Source organism: Poromitra crassiceps, assembly GCF_964638095.1.
Source record: "Poromitra crassiceps genome assembly, chromosome: 8".
NCBI lineage: Eukaryota > Metazoa > Chordata > Actinopteri > Beryciformes > Melamphaidae > Poromitra > Poromitra crassiceps.
The window spans coordinates 53,360,567-53,384,763 of NC_139629.1; positions in this window are offsets into that span (position 1 = coordinate 53,360,567).

The window sequence follows — 24,197 nt, forward strand, 5'->3', positions numbered from 1 at the left end:
GCAGCGCAGCAGGCTGATCCAGGAAACGGGCCGGGGTGTTGGAGTGGGGACATGCGTCACGGTTGGTGGGTCATCCAGGGGAGAGACGGACATTAGAGTTTATTGCTCGTAAGTTCTGGTGGCCAACAATCCGGCCGGATTTGGCTGCCTTTGTGGCCGCCTGTGTCACCTGCTCTCAGAATAAAACGCTGTGTCAGCGTCCTGCAGGTTTGCTGTGTCCGCTGCCTGTCCCACGTCGGCCCTGGTCCCACATTTCATTAGACTTTATCACTGGCCTGCCCCGTTCTGGAGGAAAGACGGCCATCTTGGTGGTGGTGGACCGTTTCTCCAAGGCGGCACGGTTTATTGCGTTAACTAAGCTCCCTTCTGCACGAGAGACTGCTGTACTTATAATGAATAATGTTTTCCGAGTGTATGGACTTCCACAGGATGTTGTGTCGGATCGGGGTCCCCAGTTCACCTCCCGGTTTTGGAAGGCTTTCTGTTCTCTCCTCGGAGCCACTGCCAGTCTCTCCTCTGGTTTCCATCCTCAATCAGGACAGACGGAGAGAGTCAATCAGGACTTGGAAACCACGCTGCGCTGTCTGGTCGCCTCTAACCCCTCGGCCTGGAGTTCACAACTCCTGTGGGCGGAGTATGCTCATAACACTCTGCAGTCCTCTTCTACAGGCATGTCTCCTTTCCAGTGTCAGCTAGGCTATCAGCCGCCGTTATTTCCGGACCAGGAGCCGGAGGTAGGGGTCCCGGCGGCGGCGGATTTTGTGCGGCGCTGCGCACACACATGGAGGGAGGCTCGGGCGGCTCTGTTGCGAGCGAGGAGCAGGCATTCTCTGCAGGCAAACAAACGGCGGCGACCATCGATACCTTTTCGGCCAGGAGACAAGGTATGGCTGTCTGCCAAGGATATCCCACTGCGGGTGGAAAGCAGGAAACTAGCACCACGCTTCGTGGGTCCGTTCGAGGTTGAAGCACAGGTTGGGCCGGTTTCATACAGGTTAGTGCTGCCTGCTTCAATGAAAATTCACCCTGTTTTCCATGTGTCCCTACTAAAGCCTGTGGTGTCTAGTCCCTTGTCCCCCCCTATCCCACCCCCTCCTCCTCCTCGCTGGGTTGATGGTGGTCCGGTGTACACGGTCCGGAGGATAATGGACTCACGCCGGGTGCGCCGCAGTATACAATACCTGGTGGATTGGGAGGGCTACGGTCCGGAGGAGCGGAGCTGGGTGCCGGCTCGGCACATCGTGGACCGCACCCTAATCCAAGACTTTCGGCGTCGTGGACAAGCCGTTGGGTCGCCAGGTGGCTCCCCTAGAGGGGGGGATTCTGACACACCCTTGGGAGCGCGACTCAGGGAGGAGGCATCAAGCAGTGGTCAAGGGGCTATCCGGGGTGCTGAAGCAGCCGGAGCGCTGGCAACCAGGACGCGCCGGGCCGTTGCTGTCCAGGGTGCTGAACAGAGATCCCGCGCTCATAACAGCGGCGGGAGAAACTAGCCTATAGGGAAAGGCCATGACATCATTCGCTTGATTACTGTGATAGTTTGCACCTGGTTGGCAGCCTTTATAACCTCTTCTGCTTGCAGACTCCAGTGCTGATCGTTGCCAAGCTGCTGCTGTGTTCTGGCTCCTCCGGTTCGAGACTCTCTGGAAGGACCTCAGTGAACTCTGTGCTGGACTGTGCTCATGATTCATCTGTCTCAAGATAATTAGTTTATTCGTCGTTCTCCGACTACTGTATAGGCTAGAATTAGCTTTAGGCTTGATTGCTGGTTATTGTTTATTTGTTCCTGTGTTCAAAGTCTTCAAGTAAAAAGACAAGTATTTTGACTCCTGACTCTGTCGTCTATGCTCCTGGGTCCAAACCATTATACACAGCATAACAGTTTTCAGAACCTCTCTGGCAGAAAGTCGCCTCATCAGTCGCCTACTCATTGTGTCAATGAGTCAAATGAGAGCAAGGCATAAATATATATGCATGAGACAGAAAGGGAGGGGCATTTAGCGCGAGAAAGTGAGAGGTTTTACTTTCTCGAGGGGGAAAGAGCTTGCACCTGTGAGAAGTTGATACATTGTATGATACAGCACAAGAAAGTGAGAGGTTCCCGTGTGTGTGTGTTAGAGTGTGTGTGTGTGTGTGTGTGTGTGTGAGAGAGAGTGTGTGAGAGTGTGTCTGTGTGTGTGTGTGTGTGTGTGTGTGTGTGTGTGTGTGTGTGTGTGTGTGTGTGAGAGTGTGTGTGAGAGTGTGTGTGTGTGTGTGTGTGTGTGTGTGGAGATGTTTTCCATCTGCAGGATGAACATAATATGTTCAGAGGCCTAGTGTGGAGGATGACATAAGGTCTTGAGGCAATTGGATGAAAAACACAATCTTTATGATTACAAACGAAGTCACTCGGTCAGATTTGACCGGAAACACAACTTAACTGATGGGTAGCCTACAACTTCACATTGTCATGTAGGCCTACTTATTCAATTTTATTTTAACAGTGCAAACAGCAACGTTGCATATAGGCTATTATTTTGACTAGAACAAACTTGGTATGAAAGTTTAAATCATTAGTGCACTGTGAATAGATCTGCTGCTGATGTTTCTCCCTTCCACCACCCCCTCGCTTCTCCTGTCCTGCGTCACCAGGCTCTCTCAGTCCAAACACCAGCATACTGTCGAACCAAACGGTGCAGCTAACACTATAATTGGGAGAGACCATAGAACATTTCACTCCGACCAAAACTTATAAAAAACATTGACAAAATATTTTCTTTAAACACGCATTTTTTTTAACGTTTTGGTCCCAGTGAGATGTTATGCGATCTCCCCTGTTTCTAAATATATCTGTACATTTGGTTTGAACCAGTCAAACTTTTTATAAGCATTTTACGAAATGTGTAGCCTATGGGAAAATAAATGGCGGATGAAAGTCTCTGGTACAGTGCTGAAGCAGTAGGTAGGTGCTCACTTTGCCTCTATTGTTTGGATATTACCCAGAAACCTTTGTGGCGGCATACTTTTGACAAGAAAACTATCAAATCTGGCAAAAAAGTTAGATATAAATAATACTTATTTGTAACACAAAATGCAATTCAGGAATATTCGAATATTGGACAAAATTAAATTAAATGTAAACCCTAATAGAAACACCCACCCACCGACGGGTTGTATATATACCCCTCACAAATACAACGTGAATAGGGAAATGGGTAGTTTGACGGTAAGGTTGCACTGTGATATCCACTCCAACAAGACTTGCGTACTTGATGCCAAGAATTACTCAGTTGTTTGTTGTGTTAGGATAAGTGAGTCCAGCTGTAGATTTAATGTTGGGGTCATAGTGTAGAAACCAGTGGGCAACAGAAATAGGGAATGCATGAGGCCCGTCCTGGAATTCCATTCATTCGAAAGTCCGCAGGGGGGCGCACGTCAGGTCCGGAAGTGACGACACGTACATTGGCTCCAATTTAAAAATGAGCCGACTTCTCTCTCGTTCTGTGTCTTAAATAAACATTTTCCGAATGAGCTTATGGTCTGAATAAACAATTTCAAGTCTTTTTCATGCTCTCCTGGGCTCCGTTTTCTAAATTATGGTCCCATTTTGAGTAAAAGAGCCGATAAAAATTATAACTTTGGGGGCGGGATTTTCTTTGATTGACACCAGCCACAGGAAACCAGATGATCCCAACCAGTTGCCAAGGCAGGCTAGCTAGCTAGCTAGCAACGTAGCCAGAGATTAAAAGTAAAATAACAGAAACACCGTTACCTTTATGATTTTAATGATGTTAGTAGACACACGTAACAGTATAGATCCCCGTTATGAGGTCTGTTGATCAAAAGAACACCTAAACGCTATATCGAAATCGGGTTTTAGTGGACGGGCAGCGACCATACAAGTTGGGGCTTCAGAGCTGATCTGCGGCTAGCTAGCTAGCAACGTAGTAACAGTATAGATCCCCGTTATGAGGTCTGTTGATCAAAAGAACACCTAACGCTATATCGTTATGTAATGTGACTTGTGACATGATCACCACATTTCAATAAATATAAGGTTTTGGCACATTTGAATGCTGCTGGTTGTTTGTTTAATGCTGTATTTATTGGACGTTTAAAGCTGATACACAATTGTGTTGAGGTAATTCCGCAAAGCTCAGTTAAAAATATAACATGTAACACTTAAAAACAATCAAATGTAAATTTTTCACAGCAATACAGTCCAGCCCATGGTGAGCTAATTGTTTGAATTATATCTAAATATATTTGCATGGTGTAGCAGACGTTAGAATAATATGACAATATAAGCCAGTTAGCTAGAGAGAGTAATTTCAGCCCACCAGATATCACCATATTTCACTTCAATAAATATTAAGCATTCATTGATTGAAGCAGACTGCTGGTTTCTCCGTCGTCATGTCCTCTGGTCCAATCTTCGGTTCGTAGTTTGTGTTCACGCGACATCAACAATCTTATACATGATAATATACAACAAGGCTATCTTTGTTGACAATGTTTATTGACAAAAGCATTAAAACAAGCAAATATAACAATATTCTCCGGTCACTGGCACTAGCTACAACTTGTTCAAAGCAAATCTCTCATGTCAGCATTTGGCTTGTGTGTTATTGCAATTTCCTATGTTGAAACAACTGATCAGCAGTAACATGTAGTTTAGCGTTAATCTCAGGAGAACAGAATATTATAGCTTTGATCTTCACAAATCATGATCCTCTGTTGTGTGTCCCATCTGGTACTGGACAGCAGCTACCCCTGGAAGAAACGAATTAGACACTGTTAATCACTGTATAACGTTAACGTTTGCTTACCCAGCACTACGTTTGTATTGGTAAATACTGTAAATGCAGAGGTGGATAAACTATCCAGAGTTGAACCCCCTTGTTCCCCCTCATTGATTGATAGTTGATCTAACGTTAGCTAGATATATAACGCTATAGCTGGTAGATCATATGAGTATGCTTTGAGTCTGCCTCAAAGAGGTAACCTAGGTAAACAGAACTGCGTTATTTTCTGTCTACGTCCGAATCTGTGCAGCATGCAATACTGTTTAACGGTGTATAACATTAACTTATGCTACTCTAGTCTAACGTCCTCCTGTAATGACAAATGGACATGTAGCTAGCGTTAATGTCATGCTATGCAATTAGCGTTACGTTAGAAAATAAGATTACCTCGATTTTGTGGAAGATGCAAGCGGCAGGCTGGTGACGCCGCTCGAGGTCTGGAGGAAATAATACTCTGGTTTTTCTTCGGGCTACTGTATTCACTGTGAGAGCAATGGAGCAAGGCTAGCAATAGCAACTAATGTTAGCAACATTTGTTAGCCAAGCTAACGGCTAGCAGGGAAAACAAGTTGAACAAGATGGATGCCGTGGCGGAGGAAACCCTCCCCCGAGTCCCGTCCACGCTCACGCCCCTTCCTGTTTTCCCAGCTCCAGGTTTGAACAGATTTCCCACAATGCAACAGGAAAATCCATTCATCCAATCAAACGAAATCAAACAATATCGGGAAATGAGCTTAATTTTGCCGTGTCAAAAACATATAGCTAAGGTGGTCCATATATGTGACACCAGCTGGTGTTTTGACCCTCAATTAGGCCGAGGGCATTTTTCTGATTTTTACAGATTCTGAAATGGCAGACTGTAAGCTTTCAAATGATGTGTCACACATTGTAATCTGAAAAAAATTGAGGGAGCTATGCTTATTTGATTGTTCACAATCTGGGAAGGTCTGGGGAGAAGAAACCTGAGAAAACCACTCTCAAAGATTGTGAACTTTTCACACCTGGATGAGCCAGGCAGGGGGGAGTTAACAATGGCTCTTCATTTACATTGACCACTCCCAAACCATTAAGCAGTCAGTCTCTGTCACTGAGAATGACAGATGAGAGAGAGAGAGAGAGTGCACACAACTGTGGGTAATTTATTTTCACTATTATTCCACTATTATTCCATCCATAAGTAACAGAATAATAGATGGTCATGGGTGTCATACATTTCTGTATTAAAATATCTAAAAGCAAAAATGGGGGTCTGCGGTCTATTTTTAGGTGAAGTTTTGATGTGAAAGTTTGAGAACTATTGTCTTAAATGACCATGACCTTTTCCTTAAAGTTGTAAGCAGAAAACATATACCATTCAGTCAGTGAAAATGTGAAAATAAACTACAAAAATATTATCCTAAAAAGGCATTTATTATAACAAAAGGCATTTAATATAAAACCAATATTCAGTAATACCAGAGATGCTCACAGGTCATTTTTTGCAAGTCAAAGTCAAGTTTCAAGTCTTTGGTCACAAGTCCAAGTCAAGTCTCAGGTCTTTGGTCACAAGTCCAAGTCAAGTCTCAAGTATCTTATGGATGAGCGTTCTATCATCTGCTGCATGCCATCTGGTCTGCTTAGAACACTGCATAGCTAAAACTAAGGAATTCAAAGCATGTACTGTATTATCCTCACTCCTTTATCTATTAGCATACATTATCAGCATTGATTGGATGACATCAGTATAGATTTCCTTAATGTTAATGCACCAAAAAAATAATAAAAAAAAAAGTAAAAAGTAAAAAAAATTACAAACGACAGGACACGACAGGAAGTGCCTTGCTATCCAGGTCGGTTTCGTATGACATTCTTAACTAAACCACCAGTCCTACTTAACTAAAAGTTAAAGCCCCATTCAGTAAGTTTTCCACTGCGCCCTCTGCGTGCAATAGTATCGATAACGATATCGCCGTTCAAAGTCAACAAAACACAGCGCCAGAAAGCTCTATGTACATGTTGTGACATCGGGTACTCACCACGTGATGAAATAATAATGCATAGTCCCGTGAAACATAATTTTCGTAGAAAATCCGAATCGAGTTACTTCCTTGTATTCATTCAGACAGCGCTTCCGCTGTACAGCGCATGCGCGCGTCCTGTTTTTTTTTCTTTTTTCTTGCTACGGGACGGGGCAGACAACTTGCTTAGTCCCAGTGCTGGCCAATGGAGGGCGGTGTGGGATAAATAAAGACGAGGGTCTCCCTATTACAAGTCAATCTACCATGTCCTGTGATTAAAAAGCTCTTATATTACTGTAAAAAATGTCAAAAATCTTACTGATTGGGGCTTTAAGTAAAAAAATATCAAAAGAACTTTGACTTCAAAAGCTCAAAAACGTTTGCGGCATTGCCAAACCCCCCCGGAGCAGGGCTGGGTCTTGAATGCTGGTCTTTTCAGGCTGGCTAGCGAGGCCTCCCAGCCTGTAGACATGCAGGTGGAGGGCATGTGATGTCTTGTGCTTCATCAGAACAGAATTCTCTGATCTTCTCAAAAAGATACTTCTGCCTGGCCATGTCCAGTCCAGGCGGAGTCTGTACAGGAAGAGGCTCTAATGGCGGACGGTCATCTACGTCGCGTAGCAGCTGAAACTCCACTGGTTCTGCTTCACAGTGTTTTCTGGCGACAACCACACCAGGTCTCTGCGCATCAAAGCTGTAAAAGAAAGAAATGGCACATTTAACTCATTGAGTGCCAGCCACTTTTGGAGAACGGACGCTCCCAGTGCCAGAGTTTCAGAGCGTTTTCAGTGATTTCTCGAGGCCCACAGAATATTGTGTGATATTACTATGTAAACACTGAACACGCACAAAGAACGATGAGACTCTATTCTATCATCTGCAAAAAAAAGTTTATTGATCCCATTTTCCGTTCTTTAGTTATGAGCCGGAGAAGATAGCTTGATTCATCCAAAAACAGCAATTTTTTTCTAGAAGCTGAGATAATTGGCCTTTTGTGAAATTAAACATTTCAAGCACATCACTGACTCTGAAGCTAATCTTTTCTAATGTAGTCACACCTCAAAAATAATTTCCTTCAATAAAACAGTTTAGGCCAGGGAATTTTGTTTGGCAGAATAATATTTTTAGCTACAACCAGCAGCGCTGGCCCCTGCGTGCGCTGCTGGTTGCAGCTTCTTGCTGGTCTTGATTTGCTGCTGGTGGGCATCGGATATTCTGGCTTGCGTTTGTCAATCCTGTCTTGCTGCCTGGGTCTGTCTGGGTGTTGCGTGCTGCTCTGCGTGCCCCCCCGCCCCGCCCCGCCTCAACTGCACACTCCTCCTCCTGTCTGTGGTGGCTCTCTGCTGAGTTTGCTGTGCGCACAGTGAAGGGTGCGCAACATCCAGTTTTTTTACAGCGTTCCGCGTGTGTTTGTCACCGGCAACGATGCTTCCAGTTGAGAATAATAACAACTCCACGGTGTGGATGTGCGGATGTGCTGTCGCAACCGACACGGAGCGGCTCAATTGTGGGAGCAGATTGGCTGCTGCAGGCACAGCTGCAGTAACGTGCTTCAGCATATCGATGCATATGGATGCGATGCGATTTCCGTTTCCATAACGACTTCTTCTTTGTTTTTTCCTTGCCTTTCTGTTATGTGGAGAGCACTGTCGCCACCTAAGGGTTCTGTAAAATAGGTTATAGACCTCCAATAGCTACAATAGTTGTACCAGAGATGTATCAGGGATTGATCCACGTCCCACCGTCAAAAAACGCAATTGACGACAATCGTCGTCTTTGGCACTCTACGTCAGTATTTGAATTGACGACAGCTGTCGTCATTGGCATTCAATGAGTTAAAATCTTAATAAAATAAAATAAAATAAAATAAAATAAAATAAAATGGGAATGATAATTACCTGAAGTGCTGGTAACTCTTTATCTGTGGCAGTCTTCGGAAGTATTCTGTCAGGTGTTGTTGCCAGTCATACGTTTTAACAACCACAGTGCCATTCTCTCGTCCGACAAGCTGGGGGATGTTTACATGTGCCACAGGAGAGCTGTCAGTCACAACCTTTTCGATGTCGGCCAAAGTGCACACTTTGCGCTTCCTGAAACACTGCTTGACCAGTCCAAAACACCAGCCGGGGCCGAACTTGGTGTGGCCTACAATCAGGAAGTGAATGCTCAGCTTTAAGTGGAGTTTGTGCATCGTTCTCCATGCGGTAAGGTGACCAGATTTCCCAAATGGAAATCGGGGACATTTTGTGGTCTGCTAGGGGGGCCCAGGGGGGGCTTTTAAAAAATTGTGTACATTTTACAGTAAAATGCATAAATCTGGTGCACTTTGAGAGCAAAAGTAAGAGGCTAGATCTATGAAGAACTTTGTGATTTTGAAACAATTGAAAAAGAAGCAGTTTACAATGGTTACTAGTTATCTGGCACATTTTACCACAAATTAGACAGCCTAGGTATGGGAAATAGGCTACTGGTGTATTGTGTAGAGTGGCAGGAACATAGAGAGGGACAACTTCTCTCTTTGACCTCACCAACTGGTGGATAATTTATTTCCACAAAACAAAAATATTACAATAGTGATTTATTACCTCAGTAAACACTTTCCTTGAGTTTAGGGTGTCGCTCACCAGTTTCAAGTATTCAATGGCCACATGACCATATTAACTGCTAATTTAATATTAAATGCTGACAAAATAATTTAAAAAATCATGTTAATACTAAAAGGCAATTTTAATGATTAAAATTGTAATCTAGAGATAAATATGACCTATTGTGTTAATTTAAACCAGGGGTTATCAAAGTTTTGATGGCTGAAGGCCAATTTAGAGAACAGTAGGCTAATGACTAGATAACAATGATCCATCACCAATCATGTTAAAAATTGAGAATTTTTTCAATGGAGTTTGGTGTACATAAAAACGTTACTGACTTCTCTGCAAAAACGTGTTGAGTTAGTTAGGCTACTGCACTTACTTACCAGATAGTTTTACTGTACTTTTAACTATTCAAAACAACTGGGATGGATAACCCGCTGAATGGGGTCCGGTTAAACGGGGACTGCCCCCTAGTCCGATACCTCACGAGTCCGATACCTCACGAGTCCGACACCTCATGGTTTTGGGTTAGGGTCTGGGGGAGGTTAGGTTTAGGCGTGGGGGTGGGAGAGGTTAGGTTTTGGGTTAGGGTCTGGGGGAGGTTAGGTTTAGGCGTGGGGGTGGGAGAGGTTAGGTTTTGGGTTAGGGTCTGGGGGAAGTTAGCCTCTTTTTTCGGACTCGTGAGGTGTCGGACTCGTGAGGTATCGGACTCGTGCCATGGCACCCGGTAAACAAGGACGGTAGCAAAAGCAGCAAGCAGACGCCGCCTCTCGTTCGCCACCTCTGGGGCTTCGGTTGCGGGCGGCTGGGTCCTGGGAAAACCACGGCACGGGCAGAGGGAGGACATCTACTCTGTGATCTACTCTGTCACACACAGGCAGCACTTTGCACAACGTGCACAACGACAGGCTTTTGTGGTGCCGCAAATGCTCTGTTATCGAAGTTTCTTGCCAGTATTATTATTTGACTTTGTGGCCAAAATCGGGGACATTTTCGGGGACAGCTCCAGCCGGGGACAGAGCACCGAAATCGGGGACTGTCCCCGAAAATCGGGGACGTCTGGTCACCCTACCATGCGGCGTACCAAAGAACAAAGTTATTCTTGTTCTGCCCACTGCAGTTGTCACAGTGAAGGTCCACGTCTTCTTCTCCAACTCCATAGTTCCCGAAAAAATGATGCAGGTAATTGATGACTGCATTGCTTCCCTTGCCTGATGCCATGCCCTCATCAATCAGGTAATTCACTTGCTTAGGCATGCCTTCACAGTGGACACCAAAAAGGCCACACTTGCGTGGAGTCAAAAAATAGACAGGCCCAGGCTGTTGCGGGTCAGCCGGATAGTGCACCTGAGAGACGGAGAGATAGGAAAAAGATGAAATACAAACTGTAATCTGTGTGTGTGTGTGTGTGTGTGTGTGTGTGTGTGTGAGAGAGAGAGGTGTGATAAGATAAATATGTATTCTCACCTGTTGTGCAAAATCTAAACTGTAGTGCATGGTGATCGGCCTGGTTGCAGGTGTGTTCTCCCCAAATGACAGCTGCAACTCGTCACAGGTCTTTCTACAGGCGGCAGTCATCTCTTGATAAAGTTTTCGCTCCCTTGCAACAGAGTCGAGATGCACTTGCTGCTTCTTGACACTGTCAGATGTCAACTCATCTGGTTTGTTGATGCTCTGGATGATTCGGTCGTTGTTTTGTTGGCACTGCCAGCACAGATCCGTTTTAGGCTTGGTGCTTGCAATGTGAGGGACCAGTGACTTCCACAGCCTTGTGAAGCTGCACTCGCCAACCGCACGCTGCCCTGCAAAGACAATGTTTTTATGAGCATCACTGTACTTTACTTATCAAAAATAGATCACATAGAATAGCCTAATGGTTAAAGACACACACACACACACACACACACACACACACACTTCATGTCGCATGTTTTATTGGGTCAGAGGTTTGGAATGGAGAAGGCTGCGGAATGTTTGCATAACTATGACAATAGAAGTGTGTGTGTGTGTGTGTGTGTGAGAGAGAGACTAATACAAACTTACCAAGCTGTTCCATAGCATCTTTGTACAGGCGCCAGACTGAAGCTTTAGAGGCAGAAGTTGGCAGAAGCTTAGCACTAAAGTCTCTATGCGCGGCATGACGACCAGGCAAAGGAATAGCGTGGTCCTCTGCATAGTTTGCTATGAATGTAACGACTCTTTTGATGTCATCATAGCCGAGGTAATTCTTGTTTGTGCGTGGTTGTGTCTTCCTCTGCCGTGGGACCAATCCATTCTCTTTGTAGGATTTGATAAGGGCTTTCAGAAGCTTTGTGCTGATGCTGGAATAAACAAAATAAAACATTAATAATCAATCAGATTTATATTTTTTGAAACAGTCTTTATTATCCTGACATTATAGCCTAAGCTAGTTTGCAATGTTTGTCCCTTGCTTAGGCTATAAATGTCACGATATATAACAAAGACTGTTTCAAAACTTTCAATCTGTTTCAATAAACTCTTTCAATGAACTAAATCTTGTTTGTTTGCAAGGTTAGAATAACACTAGCGACTATCAGCTTACAAAGAGTATTTAATGCAAGAGTCGAAATTTCAGTCCTGAAAAACAATTGCGCAAACGCCATTTTCGCGCGCAACAAACAAAGACGACCCAACATGGCGGGTCTGCACGTTTGCACACATAGGTTGCCGCCATTTTGACAATGACCAACAATGCCATGAAGATGGCAGCTTTACACGCTTCTCTTGCAACATACTATCTTTGTACTGTAAACATGGGCACGCTCTTACACTATCTCACACACACAGACAGACAGACACACACACACACACACACGAGTTAAGATAGATATGAAACTCACCCAAACGCAAAGCAGAAGGTCTCACGGCAAACAACAGTCGCCTTAACCATGTATTGCGTTCGGTTCTTTTGTCGCTTTTTATTCACTTGCTTTGTGGCTTGAGTCATGTCAGAATCATTCCAGGGCTCGACGTTAACTTTTAAAAGTGGTTGCCGGAGGGGCAACCTGGCAAGAGCTTTTGGTTGCCCGAATAAAAATATGGTTGCCCGTTTCAGCCGCCTTATATTTTGAGTAATTAAGATACTATACAGTCAAAAGTCGGCTTAATAATGAAGATGTGACAGAAAAGCAGGGGTGAAAGTGGTTTGAATTTCTTGCAGGAACTACTAGCCCAATATTCATCGATTCATATTGTTCTCCTCCCGCCCCCAGCTTCATGCATCCCTGAACACATGTGACGTCCAATTTTTAATGCCTGTATGGTGTAGAAATCAGAAACACTTGACAATATGTATAGTAAATTATTTATTTAAACAGTAAACACACTGTTACTTTAAACAGATTGAAAAATATTTTGTTTTTCTCACACCTGTGTGAACTATCATGTGTCTCTTCAAGTTTTTGTCTCAAAACATTTACCACAGACTGAACAATTAAATTGTTTCTCTCCTGTGTGGACTAGCATGTGTCTCTTCAAGTTGTTTTTTCATTAACAAAACATTTACCACAGACTGAACAATTAAATTGTTTATCTCCTGTGTGGACTAGCATGTGTCTCTTCAAGTTGTTTTTTCATTAACAAAACATTTAACACAGACTGAACAATTCAATTGTTTCTCTCCTGTGTGGACTAGCATGTGTCTCTTCAAGTTGTTTTTTCATTAACAAAACATTTAACACAGACTGAACAATTCAATTGTTTCTCTCCTGTGTGGACTGACATGATGAAAATAACATGTTTATTTAGTGCTTGTTTACCTCAAACCTAAACCTGGTACATAGCCTTCACAAGTCCATCATTATTATGTGCAAATCCTGACCTTGAAAAATGGGATTGAAGCACTTCTCAGTGCAATTTTCACACTTTTCAAAGCTGTTCACAGTATCAAAAATGACTCCAGCAAGTCACTGCTTGCTTCATCCGTTCTCTCCTGAAATCTTGGTCTTCTGGACCTTTGTCCTGATTCCCACCACAGATCCAGTGGCCCGCTAGCATTGAAGTCTTGGATTGTGGGTCCCTCCAGTGACACCAACATCAGCTTGTCCATCATGTTGACTTGCAGAGATGCCCTCCAGTCTGTCTTGATTCTGCTTAGACAGCTGAATCCCCTCTCACATACTGCTGAAGAGACTGGGAGAGTCAACACCACATCATGTAGCATCAGAATGTGGGCAAACCTCTCCTGGTGGCCTCCGTAACATACACTTGAGATAGCACGCCACCCTGCATTGGCAATAAATGCCTTCAGTTGAATCCACTCTGACAAGAGTGTTTCCTCATCTGTAGGTTTTTGTCTCTGTAGGACAGTTTGGAAGTGCCTCCATAGACGCTTGATGTCACGCTCTCCATATGTTGCAAGCTGTGCTTTCTCCCGTGGCCACTCTTTAATGTCAAAGACCCTAGCAGCTCTCAGTATGGGTGTTGACACATCTGCGTCACAGTCAAACCTGGTGTTCATGTGTCGCATGACCGTTTCAATCACGTCGGTGTATGTGTTGCTGTCATCCATCTGCACATTTTTCAGTTGGACCTCTCTGTATGTGGCTTTATGATCACTGTCACTGGGGTCTCGCTGGAGAGCAGCAGTGAATTCTGCCAGTTTGGATCCGGGTGAGTGTTTCAGTGCAGCGAGCTCCAGATTAGCTGTTTCTAGTGCATCCAGCATGCCATTGACAGTGAGGCTGTCTGTCTGAAAGACAAGACTGAGATTTGCGATGACATGCAGCAAGTCTCTCAGGAAGTGGAGAAAACGGACAATTCTGTAGTCTTTCAGGCGGTTTCTCAGGAAGGCTGCTCTTCCACGGACATCAGCTGTAGTTTCACCTGGCCTGGCCTCAGCCACATGTTCGAAGTGAGCTAGAAGGACTTCATATGATGTTGCAAGGGCTTCCAGAGCACGTTGCATGTGAGGCGCCCAGCGTGTGCCATCCACCCTGTTTGGTTTTAAGACTTTTGTCTCCAGTGCAATGGCGATGGTTGTCACCTCCCTCAGTGCTTTTGGTGAGTACTGGTAGTGTTTGTAGATCAACTTCAAGATCTCCTTCAAATCCTCCAGTTGTTTGTTGTTTTTGATGGCCTGAAGTACCGCCAACTCCAGGCGATGCGCCACACAGTGCACACTAATCACACATTCTGCATTTTCCTTGACTCGGGTTGCCACACTGTTTTTTCGCCCCAGGTTAACCGCTGCTCCATCACAAGCCATTCCCACTAGCTTTTCCTTCCAATCATCAATTCCGTTGTCGACAAAGGCCTGTTCTATTGCTTCATAAATCCCCTGGGCATGTGCATGTTTGACAGCTTGAAGACTGAAGAACACAGTCTTGGGTTCCCCATTTTCGACATATCTGACATACACAACTGCTACCTCCTGGACACTGTTATCTGTTGCCCCATCAAATAAAATGGATATGGCCGTTGAATTTCTCAAAGAAGTGGTGATTGACTGCCGGATGTGGTCTGCAATGTAGGGAGTAAGCCTATACAAAAGACACAGAAGAGGTATATATACAAATAAATAAATAAAAAATTGACAGTAAACTATGCACAACAGATGTGTATTGAGTGCACCTGTAAAATAAAATTATTGTTCAAAAAAATAACTGTAAAATAGGCCTGAGGTAGCTCATTGTTTTTATAAACTGTGGTTATAGGAGAAAAACACAAATACATTTGTATGCTTATAATTATGGAATCTTTATCTTACAGCACTTACCCAGCACATTTTTCTGAGTTGATTTTTTAATGGCAATGTAGGTATAGTTATTTGTTTTGCAGCTAAAGTGACTGCAGGCTTCTTTCATTTTCAGTTGGTTTTATTGCATCATGTATTATATGCAATTAAATTTCTATGTAATGAAATCATACATATAAAAATAGATTTATTTATTTTTATTAATTACATTTGTTATTATGTAATTTAGTATATCTATATTATTATGTTACGTTTCTTCCCCCCTCTCCCTCTCCTCTGGTAGAGCCACAATTATGTCAACAGTCAAAAGACTATTGAAAAAAAATCATATAAATTGATAACATTATTCTTACAAAACGAAATACTCTATTTTCAATATTTTTTGTTTGTTTTAGCTTTTTTTCTAAGACCGGCCTTGGCGGCCTTCACCGCAGCATCAGGCCTATATTCACAGTGCTCCACCCACTCTCTCACCCCGTATGGCAGCCCAGAGCAATATAGTAGGCCTATCTGCGTGTACAGCAGCAGTCAAAACGGACAGTATTTGCCAGCACCTCTTTTTTCAAATAAATGAATAACGTTACAACAGACGTACCTTCTGCACGCCTGATCTGACTTGTAGCTCGTCAGTCGTCGCAAATCAGAACCGTTCTTCACTTGAAGGTCCAGCAGACGAGGTAAGGATGTGAAGGGTTCCTCATTCCTCAGCACATAATATGCGGTGTTGAAAAGTTTGATGAGGATCTCCAGGTTGGCAGCATACAGTTTGCGAAGTGCTGCGTTCATCGGCCCGTCCACCTGTCTCCCAGCTCTCTCAGCCTCCACCTCGTTGTATCGGGAAGCTGCCCGCTCATGTTGCCTGGACGTCCAGTGCTTGTCAAGCCCCGCGGTTCGGTAAGATCCGCTGCCTTTAACGAGTGAACTGGACGGGTCACTTATCGTTGTATATGTGGTACATGGTTTGCAGTACAATTTTCCGTCTCGTTCAAAAACCCCGGGGTATTTCCCCTCCCACGACGTAATGAATTTCCTTCTCCTTTTGTCCTCTTTCTGTGCGCGGGGTTGCTCTTCCTCCTTGTCACTTGAATTATCTTCCAACTCCTGCTCCGGCTCGACTTGTGATGTTGGCGCTGACGTGTTATTAGCCGGCGGAGCTTTGTTGAACCAGCCAGACAATTTCATTTGCTTGGACATCTTGCGTGCTGGTGTGCACGTGTGCAAGCAGCGCAGCCAGCCACCTGTCCGCATCAGTAAACACACCGCACGTGCAGCATTCGATGTATGGTTCCGACTGGTAATTTAGCAACATCGTTCCAATTGTAACAGCAATAAAATGTCACATATATGTCACTCAAGCATTCATTTTTTTTTATTGGTGCACATTATTTTGCTGTTTGCTGCTCTGCATACCTGGTTATCCATGGGGCAACCACAGACCAAGAAATGGTTGCCTGCATTCGTCAAAGCGTGATACACAGCCATAATAGCGATATCTCTACATTCTGGCGACATAGCAGAGTAATCCAGCCTCGTGTTGTAAATGACGTTGTCACAAAGTTTCTTACTGCAGGAGATTGGCTGGTGAATAGAGTTCTCTTTACGCCTGGCCTGGCATTTGCAGTCAAAGTTTCGTATTTTCTCGATTTCCTGATCATAATCTGTGTCCACGGTTATGGGATCCACTGATGTTAAAATCTCTTGCACGCTTTCAATGACTGCGCTGTCGGGCATGATCTCTGCCTCGTCTGGGTCTGGATCTGCCACCACGTCTTCAGGAAAATATTCTTCATCGTCCTCATCGTCGCTTTCATCAGCGCCCTGTGTGCCGCCGGTCATGTAATCCAGGACATACGAATTCATCAATTCTTCACTGTCCATTCCACCTGGAATGGTGAATTTGTTCAGGAGAGCAGCAACGGCAGAATCATTTTTCTTCATTTTCGCCTGGTGCTTGTCCATCTTGTCTCAGTCTCAGTCAGCTGTTGAATGTTGATGTTGTGTACAGCTCCGTTGGCTACTGAATATTTATGCTGGTGCGCGTCCTATCGCGCGCCGTGATTGGCGGATAGAAACAAAGGCCGGCCGACACCCAATCGATACTACTTATGCAAATCCAAGACACAGCCTGGCTCTCTCCCCGTCTCCTTTACAAAACAGGGACTTTTATCTTACAAAATTAACGCATTTAATGACCCCAAAACGTCTTCATTTTATATGGAATGGATGGGGACACCTCGCCATTCCGAAGTGTCGGCATTCCGATCATTGACTTCTATGCTTTCGGAGAGGCGGCCCTTTTTCATCTCCAAAAAATGTTTCGCCGAGAGGTTAGGTTAGGCTTAGGCGTGGGGGGTGGGAGAGGTTAGGTTTAGGGTTAGGGTCTGGGGGAGGGTTCTTTCGCAATGGCGAGGTTAGGGTTAGAATTTTGTCGGAATGCCGGTATTTCGGAGTGCCGACATTTCGGAATGCCGAGGTGTCCCCGGAATGGATAGTTCAAATAATATATTTTGTACTATTGGAAAAAAAAAAAAAAAACGTTTTTTCAAGAAAATACGCTCTGTTGTGAAGAACGGCCACGGGCGAATTACGGTCCCTCTCTCCAGCTGTTGTCACATATTGTACTGTCAATGGTAGAAACATATAGCGCAATCATTCAGTCATATTATATGTCAGTGGCTTTATATAGGGCGTATGCTAAAGAGCACTTTATACACAACATAGTGTATTACCTAACATTGTACAGGGAGAGCATCAGCCCTGCTGAACAGCTGTGCATTTACCATATTTTGCTGCAACAACTTGTAATGAGGACTCAAATTATAGCCTACTGCTGTGAAAGGATTGTAATAAAATACAGCCCGACATGAACAATAGCCTATAACTAAATATTCTGCCTTAAAATGTTTAAATAAATGCTATAGCCAGACATTCTCATGAACAAAAATAATTAAACTAAACGAAAAATATCATTAATAAATCGAAAAAACACATTAACAAAACGAAAACACAATTTGAAGCCTCCACCATCACTAACCAAAAATATTCGTTCCTCCGCCGCTCCGCATGCTGCAAACAGTAGCCTAGTGTGGTTCCCCTTCCACCAGTCAAGGGGATTGCTCTCCAATGAAGGAACACCATCTCTCAGGTAGGTGTTCACCTCTAACTCTGGATCACCGGCCTGGGGGGTGCTGTAGCCTTCTCCCAGAAGGATCATCATGGCATTCTACTTGTGGCGGTTGGAAAGTTCTCCTTCCAGCCCAGAATGCTTGTCTGGGACTCGTACAGGCGTGGCCACCAAGGCGGAGCTGAAGCGTGGATACAACCTCACACCCGCTGTCATACCCGGTGGGTGTACGAAGTATGTCCAGGCGCCCGACGTAGTCTGGAACGGCCCGTTCAAGGCGCACCTGAGAGCGGCCTGGGATGATTGGATGGCGGGGGACCAAGACAAGGAATACACCAAGGGAGGAAACATGAGGGCCCCCTCACGCCGCCTCTTGGTCGGGTGGGTGAAGACGGCGTGGGAACAGCTGGACCCCGAGACCATCAGAAGGTCATTCAATAAGACGTGTGTGTGTGTGTGTGTGTGTGTGTGTGTGTTTCTGTTTACGGTATGTGAAAACCCCCAGCCCCAATTTGCTGCTTGTTTCATCCTCAAGGTGTGTGGGCAGGGAGTTCCCAGCGACGGCAGTGAGGACCACATGATTCACTGTTTGAAGGCAGGGGAGCCATGCACGGCTGGGCGACTGGAGCTGGCCAGGGCTCGAGAAAAAGCAATTGTCCAGAATGTAGATGAGCAGGAGGTAGAGGGAGAGAGCGATGAAGATGAACAGTTTAACAATAAACTGGTGATTGAGGATGATGGTGATGAGGAGGAGGAGGAGGAGGAGGAGGGAGAGGAGGAGGAGGAGGAGGAGGAGGAGGAGGAGGAGGAGGAGCGTAGTTGAGCAGTTTACTTTTGTGTGTTTGGTGTAGTTGTGAGGTTTTGTATTTGTTTTACCAGTACTTTTATTGTTGTGTGATTGTAGTTGTAGTTTTTATTGTACAGTATTTTTATTTGCAGATGGTAGAGTACTGTAGGTATTTTATTTTTATTTGTTGTTCTTTGTTGTTGTTGCTGCACTAAGTATGTTGCACTACTACCACAGTATAGCCTAGCCTCACTGCCTACAGCATTTTGAATGTCTAAAAATGACACTTTATTCTGCTACCGCAGTTTTTACTGCATCTATAGCATAGCCTCACTGTGAAAGCATTTTGAATGTCTAAAAATTACACTTTATTTTGTACTGAGCAAGCATTTCTATGTCTAAAAATTACACTTTATTTTGTACTGAGAAAGCATTTATGTTCAAAAAATAATAAAGGCCTGGCTCAATTATGCCCAAATGGAAATAACCGCCTGACTCTAATTGCCGCCTGGTCTTCCTTTTACCGCCTGGTCCAAATTGATTTAGCATAATAAGCGCCCGGGCTCTTATTGGCAGAATTACGGGGTGTATATATATATATATATATATATATATATATATATATATATATATATATATATATAATTATATAGGCTATATTATATGATTTTATATTTTTATTTTATTTTATTTTATTAATTATAGCCGACCCCCAAGCGGAAAGCCAAGGACTGTTAAACCTTCTCCTTGAACTCTGCCACTTTTCGGCTGTCATCCTCAGCTCTCGCAAGTGTCTGTTTATCATGCTGAAGGTGATGGGGTAGATGTGGGAAACTGAGACCTTTGTCTCTGCGGACATGACGGTCGTTGCACATTGCAAAGTCTCCAGCACAGGTGAGATCTCCACCATCTGCCAGGAGCTCCAGGACTCTGGCATCCTGCAGCTTTGTTACTGTTCAGTCGGACAGAACAGCTGTGACTGTCCACCGCTGTTCGACAAGCCTTTCAAACATGTCATGTTGTGAATTTTCAGAAAGTCGGCAAAAGGAAATGCGAAATAATGCGTGTTTCCATCCTGTTACGACTGTGTCATTTGTTTTTCTTCTTTTCTTTGTGAATTATATAGTTCATATGTAGACTCGTCAATGGACTGAGAGTCCGGTCCATTTTCCTCATCGGACGGGCGCATTAGCTATTTCCGTGACATACTCCCTGGTTGCGGGTGTTTATCTTGTTGTCGACAGTGTCTTTGGCTCAGTCTTTCCCAGGTGCAGCTGGTTGGAGATTTGAGTGGACTGATTACATGCAATAGTTGCTGATTGGATAGCAGCTCTGTCTGTCTGCCTATATACGGGACTCATTCCAACATGGCGACAGAGTTGTACTGGAGTGTGAGACCAGTAGGGGAGAGCCGGGATGAAAGGGGCGTTTTTTTCTATTTTCCTCTCTGCACAGAGAGGAACCCGCCTTGCGTAACGAGACTTCATTGTGAACAAGATACACTTGTCCTCTCCCACTAGCAACCGTGTTTTTCTATTTTCGTTAAACGAGTCGGGCGCAATCAGGAAGGGGGTCATCCCTATGTTCCCCGGGTCCTATGTTCCCCGGGTCCTATGTTCCCCGTTTTTAACACTCTCCGTAACATTTGGGGTGTCTATCCGCTATGCCGACCACCCGCAATGCCGACCTTAGGTTTAGGCGTGAGGGGTGGGAGAGGTTAGGTTTTGGGTTAGGGTCTGGGGGAGGTTAGGAAGGGTTCTATGTAGCCTGGGTAAACCCATCCCCCACGTGACCTGCTCTCAGACCTGTTCTCAGTCACTATGGTCTGGAGATCGAGCCATTCAAACCGATTTCTAGGGAGTGTTGGGCCCCCCTCGATAGACCACTCCACCAGCCAACCGTCATCCAATCAGCTTGGTGCACAGAGCACATGCGCAGTGCAACAGATGGCGTCATCACTCTGCAACCTTTGTTGTTAGCGCTCGAGCTAACTCCACCTAGCTAACTCACCGAGCTAACTCACTAGGCTAGCAACCACAACAGGAGCGCGATGGCTACTACCAATGTGAACGATTTTTGCAGGTTGTGTAAGAGAAACCTTCGTTCTAAAGGCAAGTTGGGCAGATGCAAACCACTCGAGAAGGGGGTATTTCTACGCCTGGAGAGGGTTGGTGTGAAACTACACCAACAGGATAGCAAATCATGTCGGATTTGCCAGAGTCTGACTGAGGTGTAACCTAATGTACTAGTGCTGCACGATTAATCTACACTTCCCCCGTGCACTCCCGCAAATAAGTAATGTTATGCGCAGCCAGTTTATCAGATAATTTCGCCGTAAAATGTGTCCAGGTGATGAGAAGCCCCAGCTTGTACAAGCTGTCCTTTGTATGGTCGCTGCCCGTCCGCTCAGACCCGATTTCGATATAGCGTTTGGTGATCTTTTGATCAACAGACCTCATAACGGGGATCTATTGTTACGTGTGTCTACCAACATCACTAAAAGATCATAAATGTAACGCTGCTTTAATCGATGGCTACGTTGCTAGCTAGCTAGCCGCAGACCAGCTATGAACCCCAGTTTGGATGCTTGCTGCCCGTCCACTAAAACGCGATTTCGATATAGCGTGAGGTGATATTTTGATCAACAGACCTCATAACGGGGATCTATACTGTTACATGTGTCTACTGTACTGACGTCCTCTCTGTTTATTCTTTCAGGTATTAATTCAATACATTCGATAAATGACTGACTTTTCCTCATCGGCTGTAGTGGGTTAGCGAGGTAACGTTAGCTAGATTACGGGAGCATTTAACGATCTAATGAATTCTAGAAAAACATGTCAGAAGCTAGCTAACGTTAGACACGTGTAACATACAGTAACTACTAGGTTTTATATTATTAGTCATTTGGATTTGCCAGAGTCTGACTGAGGTATGTACTTGTAACCTAATGTACTAGTGCTGCACGATTAATCTACACTTCCCCCGTGCACTCCCGCAAATAAGTAATGTTATGCGCAGCCAGTTTATCAGATAATTTCGCCGTAAAATGTTAACGGGGATCTATACTGTTACATGTGTCTACTGTACTGACGTCCTCTCTGTTTATTCTTTCAGGTATTAATTCAATACCCTTCCAATCCAAACAGACCAGAGTGCCATGCCCCACATCAGCCGCAGGTATTGCGGAGAAGGGCAACTGGTCAGCTGCTGCCAACCTGATGAGGAAACAGGCGTGCTTGTTATGCTGGATCCTCCGGCGCTGTTCGCCTCAGGACTTGAAGGCCTAACGTTGTACCATGGACTGTATACATTCTGTGCTAATAATGCTAGCATGCTAACATCCTTTTCACACACACACACACACTGAATATACCGAAATGCTAGATTTGATCATGGACTTAACGCTAATGTTAATCAAAAACGGCCGCAGTCATAACGGTAAGGTGTGTTTGACCTAATTGAAATATTAACGTTAATGCCCTCACATTTCAGTGTGGTTACAGATAAACCTATTGTAGCGTATCTGTGGTACGCCAAGGAACGGAGAGTTGTAGTTGGTACAGGGTCTTTATTCACAGGCTTCGTTAGCTCCTATCAGCTAGCTTCACACCGCTAGCTCTACACACAACAACCGGTCTCGCTCACTCCATATCTTGACTCCCCCCGGCACAGCGGCCGCTGGTCCTATATACCCCGTTTCCCCTAGGAACACACCCACATACATTAGTTCCTAGCTACCGTTGAGACACTTATGTTGCACATCACATTACGGGTAATACCTGGATTACCCAAACACGTTACATACTCCTCACCCAACATTAGCTCGACGCCCACGTCGACACCCACAACCCACACATATCCCCCTGTACCAAAACACACCACCCCACAACATTTTGTATTCCCCCAATTTGTCTCTTATTTTTCAGCACACTTTCAATTTCCGTTCCACCACCACCATTTGCATTTCTTTTCATTTCTTCCCTCTTTTCCCATTCCTTAAATTCAACCCACATTTCAATTCACATTCCCATTCCAATCATTTAGTTACTTCCCATTAGCACCCTTTTCCCCAACATTTCACTTATCACAAGCCCCAACATTTACATTCCCTCTTGTCTCTTTACACTCATCTTCACATCATTCTTTTTCCATTACCTTCATTTAAACCTTTTTCTTATTCACATTATCCCACTTCACTTCAACCACTATTTCCATCCCCCCTTTTAAAGCTTCTGTCCCATCTGAAGCACATTACAGTCGACACAGCTAAGGCAGTAGTCCTCTACATCTCCCTTCATCTGTACCCAGTAGAAAACTCGACAAAGGCGGCTGAGTGTTTCTTCAGCCCCTCGATGCCCCTGACCCCTGCGGCCCCTGTGCGCCCCCCGTAGCGCCAATCCCCGCAGGCAGCTGGGCACCACCACGACGCTGCCACTCTTCCCGCGCCCATCTAACCCCAGAATCCCCGACTCTCTCACCCTCAAGTCCGGAAACAACTCCCACAGTTCCTTCGTGGTACTTGAATACATGCATATCTCCTCCAGGCGAGGCCGGTATCCGGCCGCCACCCACCTGTACACCGGTCCAACGCTAGCGTCCTCCGCCTGTCTGCGTATCCACTCCTCCAGATCGACATCCTCCATAGTCACATTCTCATCCTCCCGGTCTTGCACTCGCTCGTCCTCCCGTCCCGCTCCCCCAGGGGGCGGCGTGTTGAGGACAGCAGGGCGGACACCATCGGCGTCGATCTCCACCTCGACTTTCTGCAGTGCAGCCGTGGGGGTTGTGTAGCGGCTTGGCTGGGCCGGCTCCTCCAGCGTTGACCCCTCTCGCTCCCCCGGGGACACGAGCGCCGCTCCCCCCACTGTAACAGCATTGCAGGTGATGTCGCTCACTTCCCTCTGGCTGTTCAAAACGATTCCCATTATCCTGATGGTCTCGTCGCTGATGGCGATCTCCCCCACCACTGGCTGGCATGCAGAGCAGCTAGCCTGGGCCGGCTCAACAGTCACTCTCCTGCCCAGAACAATCGGCTCTGTACTGCCCCGTTGCTCCTCTGCTTGTAGCTCAGGCTGCTCCACTGCTTGTTTGTCTCTTCCAACGTTCACACTCTTAGTGCAGTCTCTAGCTAAATGTTCAGGCGACTGGCAAGCCCAACAAAGCCTCACCTGTCTCTCCTCTCTCGCTGTCCTCCA